We start from the raw sequence: 7,548 nt of genomic DNA, 5'->3' as shown, positions 1-7,548 counted from the left end.
TGAAGAAATAGCGTGAACTGTGAGCACACACAGCTGGCAGATAACCGGGCCTGTGTGTATGTGAGTGTCTGAAACTGAACTTTTGAACTCTGAAGCAGCAGCCTGCTGCTGGCTGGCTGCAGTTGGTATTGCTCAGCTGTAAATTCTGATAGTATGTGGGCTAAAATGTAGCGGCACGTCCCAAATCCTCCAATTAACAATCCAAACCGTACAATTAATAGGCAGGCCCGAGAAAGAACCAAGAATTAGGAGGCTGATCAGATGTTGTGCTTCTGCCTTAGACCATGTCCTGGTTTAGACTGGGAGGAAGACAGGCTTTGGTGCTGGAAAGAAGGGGAAGCCAGAAAGATGGCTTCCCAAAAAGAAGAAGTGGTCCTCAAAAGAAGATTACATGAAAAGACAGTGGTGCAGATTCTGGCTGGAACTCAGATCCTGGACATGAGGGTAGATCCTGGAAATCAGTGAGCTGCATGGAGACAAATGCTTGGGGATGTGCAGGGACCCTGGCCAGTCGAGCCTGAGGCTGGCGGCTGCAAACAGCTGCAGAGCAAGAACTGAAAGAACTTTCTGCCTACCCTGCTCAGGCTAGCATTGATCTTCCTTTGAGGAGGGGCAGTCAGGTCTTAGTGAACCTGTAAAGCCTGGAGGAGAGCAAGTGACTGCATGTGAGATAATCGGGCTGGGTAAAAGCTCTTAAGTAAACCCCAGCATCCACTCCTTGTTCTTGTTTACTCTGTTCTGCCAAGGACAGTCTGCTACACTCCATGTGTAGTGGGGAAGAAGTGGTCCCCTCATGGAATGAGGACAGGCACCATTCAGGTTTGGCATTTATTCTTGTCACTGTTATGTTTTTAAGAAATACATGTATGCAGTTAATTTTAATGTCTGGGCAACGTGATTGACAGTGCAAAGGGAACAACCTCTCTTTTTCAAATAGTTACCATTGCAGTTGGGAAAACCTAGCAAATTTGTTGAATTAACTTTCTGGTAGGATGGTTATCAAGGTGTTAATTGGCATAAATGGTGTTCTTTGCAATGAAAAACTCTTTTCTCAGAGTAAGAGGGACAGAACCTTCAAAGTTTTTGGACAGACATTCAGTATGACTCATCTGGGAGGAATTTAAAGTGGGAAGCTGGAGGAGAGAGAAAGCAAGAGACTGTGTTGAGGTAGGTTCTTCAAACTCTTTCAGTTTTTAGGGTAGGACTCAGATTTGCAAAATGCTGAGGATCTTAGAAATGCTAAGATGTACCCTAATGTATGGGGAGGAAAAACCCAACTCTTCCTGTACACAAGCTGTTTTCTTAGCAACCTGGAATTCTTTTACATCATTCCACAACACTTAAATACCATTTATCTGTATCTAAGCATGCCACTAGGGCTGAAGCCAGAGCCCAGCTCAGCTGTATTGGGTCTGATCAGAAGACCAGGATTCATTAAGCTACTTAGGTCAGTGAGAGCACTGAGAGCTAGGGAATAACACTGGCAGTTTACTGCTCCCTTGGCTCAGCTTCAGCCTGGTTTGACCTGTCCTTGCCTCTGTGATACAATGGCATATTTCTTGCAGGTGGCAGCTTTTGCTGGACTCACCTTTTTCAAGCAATTCTTCATCCATGGCTGTGTATTTTGGACAGTAGGTAAGTATTAAGGGCTGATACTGAATGTTGGAATAAAGCTATCAAACACAGCTTTGAGAGCTGCTAATTAGAGTTCAGATGCAGATGAAAATCCCTCTTGGATCCTGTGCAGGGTTGGATACCGAAGTGTAACTTGCTGCTGGCAACCATCCCTGAGGCTTTGGCCTTTGTTGAAGGTCACAGTGAAATTGGTTTGCTGTTGCAGAAGATTAATATTGCTTAAAAATGGCTTGCAGAACATTCATCGGAAGATTTCAAAATCTTCACAGAAGTGGGCTTGCCACATGTTTTCCCCTCTCCCTTCTCCACTAAAAAGGAGGGTAGAGATGAAGTTCACTGGATTGCCCACATTTCTGCAGTCAGCCAGCAGGAAAACCAGCAAGGTAATCAAAGAGTCTTAGAGTTTAATGGGGTATTTGCTTCACATATAATTTAAGAAATACAAGACATTTTTATAGGTTGTTTTTCAACATCAGCCTTTTGATGGGACTTTCTTCAAATTTCTGCCTTAGACCTCAGTGGTAAAAACTTCACTCCTTGTGCACAAGAAGACATGGTAGAGACACCCTTTTTTGTTTCTTTCTTGTTATCCTGATCTTTGACTTTCTAGATAAAAGGATTAAAGAAGCATTAATCCATCTGGTTTTCAAAGGAATATTTAATTTGATGCCTCTTTCCAAACCAACAGTGAACAATGAAAATGAAAAGAAAAATAGAAAAATCTCTGAAATGGGCAAGCAGTTGGATGAAGAAAGTGCACAAAATGTGGCACTTGAAAGAGAAACATCCAGCTGGAGTTTGTAGGGGGAGTACATCAATGATTAGTTTATTTCTGATCTTGTTTATCGCTTTCATTAGCAACCTTGGCATAAAAAATAGACTGTGCTAATGAAATTTCCTGGTGACATTCCACTGGGAGACAATCAGAGCTCCAGCCCATCTTAGTGGTGTAATTTAAAGCTCACCTGCCCTTTCAGAATACATATTTGTATCTGTGCTTTTAAAAATTTCAGTGGGAAAGAGCCGCTCCTTTGGTACCTCTGTTTTTTCTTTCACTGGACATATTAAAGGTTTAGTTTGGCCCAACTACTTGAAAAATTTATAATTTTTTTAAGGTGTCTGTCAAGTTGGAATTCATTAATTTCTCCTGCCCAAACCCAAATGAATAATGTAACTTGAAGCAAGAGCTTCGAGTGAGGGTTACAGATAATTATTCATTCTCAAGGCTTTGGCTATGAATCATTTCTACTGTGCAGTCTATCTGCTTATGTAGCACCACCAGCTTCATATTTCTTTGTTTCTGATGTAAATGATTTTCAATGATATAAAATGTGAAAGGGAACATGTTTGTCTTGAACACAGGTAGCTATGACCAAAAGACATGAAAGCCTTTAAAACAAGAGTTATAGGGGCATCTAAGTGGCAATTAGAATCCTTTAAAAATTAATTCCGATTTAGTGAAACGTTGCTGGCAGTCATTCATAACAGTAATTGCCCTGTGCACATGAAAAATTTAAATGTGGTAATTTAGTAATGAATCTGAGCTGTCAGAAGGCATTTTATGGGTAATCAGACATTCCTGAAGGCATAGCAGTGACTGAAGAAAATTGAAAAATAACTTTGTGGAGGCAAGATTATCTGAAATAAGTGTTTTTTCTGGAAGCAAACAAAGAACTCTATGATTTTTAGAAGAGTAGTACACTGTAAGTCGATAAGGGCAACCACTGGAAGCAAATAAAGAATCAATTGTGTAGTTACATTGGTTCAGATTAGTCATTTTAAGTAGCAGTCTTTGAGAAGTGGATACTTCTAGATTCCCAGATACTCCCCGTGCAGATGCATTATCCAGCCTCCAGGAAGGGGAAGCAGGAACTCTCCATTACGGCTTGCAAATCACTTTGTCAGTTTTGAAAGAGAAAGCTCAGTTCTCCTTTCATTTTACTTGGATGAAACTGCTGACTGTACTGCGTTTAAATTTTGTTTCCTCTAGAATAACGGAGGGTATAGCTGGCTGTGTGTTGTTGCAGGGCACGTTGGGGACATTTTGGAAGTTTAGTTGGAGCTGCTGATTCATAAGGAATGCAAACCTGTGCCTTTGGATGCGGCAGCAGTTCACTCCCACTCCGTGCAGGTGTTAATGGCCTGAAAATCGACAACAGCACCTTTAAATCTCTTACACTTCGTTTCTAAATCGCTCTGGGTAGAAGATCTCGTGGTGTTTGTCTCAGTTGTGTTACTGCCGTTGCTTTTGATCTTGTCCAGATATATCTGGGGGATTTTGAGGTTGTAAGACTGGGAAGAAAACTTTTCCAAAGATCAGACCCATTTAGGATTGCTTCACTGTTTAAATACCCCTCTGCCAGAACTGATTTGCTGACTGATCAAAAAGAGCCACTCTTGTATTCTAATTCACAGAGTGATTGTTTAAAAATGCTGGTCTCGGATGCTATTCCAAGTATTGAAATAAATACCATTAGATGTCAATTTTACTTTATGTTGTTTATGCATCTGGTGTTCCTTTTCCTGATTTCTGCTGTTTACTGAGTTTACTGAATGCTAAAAAGGGTCAGCTCAACTCATATTTCTGGTCAGCTTTAGTTTATGATTTAATGAAAGGAAGTTTTCAGAGAAAACAAGGATTTTGTTTTTTTGCAGAATGGAAAATAAAACATGTTTCTGTTGATGTATGGATTTTTTTAATCACCACCTGTTTGTGCCCTCTTTATTTGGTACATAGGCTAAATATGGGCTTAGATCAACATGACAGTTTCTTTTTAGTGCTGTGAGAATGAACGTAAGATCTTTTGGAGAATATCTACCATAAAAAATCATTAGACATAGTTAGCAAAATAATACCTCTCATGAGAAATGATAAGATGAAGTATATAATTTGGCATAAGTAGCTCACTCCGGTGTTAAAGTTTTTCAATATTGTCTCCTTTTCCCATAGATCATTTAGAAGACTGATCACCGCTTGGAAGGAGCTGTGATATCGAATTTGTGTTCTTACTCTGCACTCTGGAATGGGGCCGTGCTCTCTCATCCTGGCTCTCTGGTAAGTGTCCCCACCCCAGGCAAGAAAATGAGGATGCTGCTGAGACAAAGCACCTTGAAGATAATTCCCTTTCATCTACAGCTGCAGTGTTTGGCCATTCTAAGGTTTGCAGAGCTATAAAACATTTGATAATCCCAAGGGTGGGGGAGAAACTGAAGGACATCTCTTGAGTTTGATGAAGCACTGACGTTAAAGAACAGTGAAACAAAGATTATTTATAGAGGATGCTTGCCAAATCAAAGCCCAAGCTTTAATTACATCTGTATACACTGTAGCCATGTTTAATAAAGACTTAAATGCAGTATTATTTAGCTATTTGACTTGTTAGCATTTTGCCTTTTTTGTGCAAAACCTGGCACATGTTGATGTGATCAGCTATGAGTAAGACGATGGGTTGAGGCTGAAAATTACTCAAGGACATGTTCTCGTTTAACACAGCCTTTTAAAATCTTTTGTGGTTCTGTCTGCTTGTGAGACATTCACTGATGGTCACAGACTGTTTTGTGTCCTATGACTGCCATGGTCAGCCAGAAGACTCAGTATCTAAAGGGAGTAGGGAGTGGGCAGAAACTTTTTGGGGTGTATGCAAATTGAGGGGTTGCTCTTGGTGTATTTGTTGTGCTTGGAGTTTGATTTCTGTCCATTTAGGCAGAATGACCAACACCAGCACTTTACTAATCCAGTTGACCCTCATAAGTAGTCTTGTCACTTCAACAGAGACTCCAAAGAAGTCCCTCTGGGCTTGAATTCCTGTTTCTTTTAGATAATCTTTATCTAGGTCAGGTTGAAGTTCTTGCTCAGAGCACTGCACTTCGCTGTCATTGCTGTTGGATTGACACAAACAGATTTTTCAGTTTCTAGCCCTCAAATGCTGCAAAACAGTGGTGCCCCTTAGGATTTCTCTAAGGTCTCGCAGGAGCTTCTGGTCCTGCTTTCAGTCCATGTACAGGAAGTTTAATAGGCAACTTCTTGCTATAGACTTAGGCCTTTAATCTTTTCACTCTGTTCTGCAATGCTATTGAAGCATTGCAGTGCTTCAATAGGTTTCTCTTTGACCTCACGCCTCATCTCCACCCTGTTATTCATTTTGGTCATTCGAAATCCAGTGCCAGTTGGTGCATTGTTGTGCTGAGAATGACTTGTGGCTCCCTGGATGGCAGCACTCACATCTGTGCTTATGGAGCAAACAGCTGGCGCGGGTGTTCAAGTAAGGAGGATGGGATGAGAGCCATCCGTTGTCGTCCTCCCTTGGACACTGGTGGCTAAATAGGGACCAAAGGGAGTCATAGAACCCTCCCCACCAGTGAGTCCAGTCAATGTCTGAAGTTGAATGGTTTGCAAATTCCCTTTCTTTTCTATGTTGGCTAATTGCAGCATGTTCTTTTAGAGCAGAAGGATGCATTTTCTGTCCCATGGCTGTTTGCTCTTCAGTCACTGTCAACAGGAAAATTGGCAGGGTGTTGACAAGGGTGCTGCTTTCCTAAAGCTCACCAAGGTCTGTGCCCTGATTTTTGGCAGCAAATAGTCAATGCACTTTTCAAACTCAGTTAGGAATTACAACTTTGTTCTACAATGTGGACCAAAAAAAATGCTGTTCAAAATTGTAGCTAGTTTGTGTTGTTTTCCTCAGAGAAATGGGTCTGCTCTGGGTTGGGTTTTTTTCCCGCCATTGGCACCTTTGTTTGTGTTGCACAGGGAACTGGGTATGTTGTGAAGCTAAGTCTTCCCTACCAAGCAGCAGCTCTGGCTCAGCTTGAGTGGTTTTTTAAAATCTCAGAAGAGAATCATTAGCTGCTCCACTTGTACATTCAAACACACAAGGTGATATGCAAATTGGGCTTTCATTAGTGCCTGGCTGACGTCACCAACAGAGTAGAAAGGGGCTAAGCAGATGAAGTACTTTTCCACTCTTGAGCTGGTACTGATGCAGCTATGTACTATAGCTTCTTTTTTTTTTTTTTTTTTTTAATTTGGAGAGTTCTAATTTTCTGTGTGACTGCATCTGTGCACTGTAGCATTCAAATATTGCCCTGGTGTATTACACTCAGAGCTGAGCTTTTTATGAAAAAGGGACCAGAGGCTGTGAAATTCCTTTTTTGTTCTTTAGTGTTATTACTGTTTTGGGTAGATTCAATTAGGTTAGACAAGTAAAATTTCATGATTTGACTCATCACTGCTGTTCACATATGAGTTCATATCTGCATAGTTAGGCAGTTTGTCTCCTCTGAGAAACACAGATACCGTGGATAATAAACAGCTGCCTGTCATTTATTGAGCAAGTGAGAGGCACAGCCCTACTTTTCCAGGAGGGTGTCCACCGTGTGAGCTCAACCAGAAAGTGTAGCTGAATTTAAACAGGATCTGTTCTTTTTTTCAGCGCTGCCAATAGAAACCTTTGCAAACTGAGAAGCTTTTACATAGCAAACAGCTTTAGCAATAGAGTGTGTGATGGATCTATATTCGCATTGTGGGGTATGGTGATGCATCAGAAGTCCATCAGAAGGGCTGTGTTATTATTTTCACCTCCAGGGGTGAAATACTTCATCTCTTTGTGCCTCAGCTACCCCATCACCTGTACAATAAGGACAGTATCTCCCTTGATAAAATATTTTGCTATGACAAATCTAAGATGAGCTAAGTCTACATCTTCAGGAATTAAAAAATTGCATTTTGGTCAGGATAACTACTAAATGTAGATTCTGAAGGAGTAGATTTGCTTGATAGGAAACAATTTTTACTCAGCTCTAAATGAAATAAGTTGATGTTATTAAATGTAATTAAATACAGTTGCTATTTGTTAGGGTCCCTCCCCCTGCCATGTGGTCCTGGGAGAGGGGCCCTGGGGGGGGGGGGGGGGA

The 7,548-nt window shown here is 41.1% G+C and overlaps 1 long non-coding RNA gene across 1 annotated transcript in view; it reads left to right on the top strand.

The window, feature by feature from the left end:
* Positions 1-1,003: 1,003 nt before the first annotated feature.
* LOC108445617 overlaps positions 1,004-7,548 on the top strand; it is a 36,395-nt gene continuing 29,850 nt past the window's right edge. The window contains exons 1-3 of the long non-coding RNA XR_001860551.1: positions 1,004-1,167; positions 1,566-1,635; positions 4,586-4,690. This is a non-coding gene — a long non-coding RNA (uncharacterized LOC108445617). The remainder of the gene's footprint in view (positions 1,168-1,565; positions 1,636-4,585; positions 4,691-7,548) is intronic.

Source organism: Corvus brachyrhynchos, unplaced genomic scaffold, assembly GCF_000691975.1.
Source record: "Corvus brachyrhynchos isolate BGI_N302 unplaced genomic scaffold, ASM69197v1 scaffold101, whole genome shotgun sequence".
In the NCBI taxonomy this organism is placed as follows: Eukaryota; Metazoa; Chordata; class Aves; order Passeriformes; family Corvidae; genus Corvus; species Corvus brachyrhynchos.
Note: the sequence above shows the minus strand (reverse complement) of the source record. Positions and strands in the feature narration are given on the sequence as shown.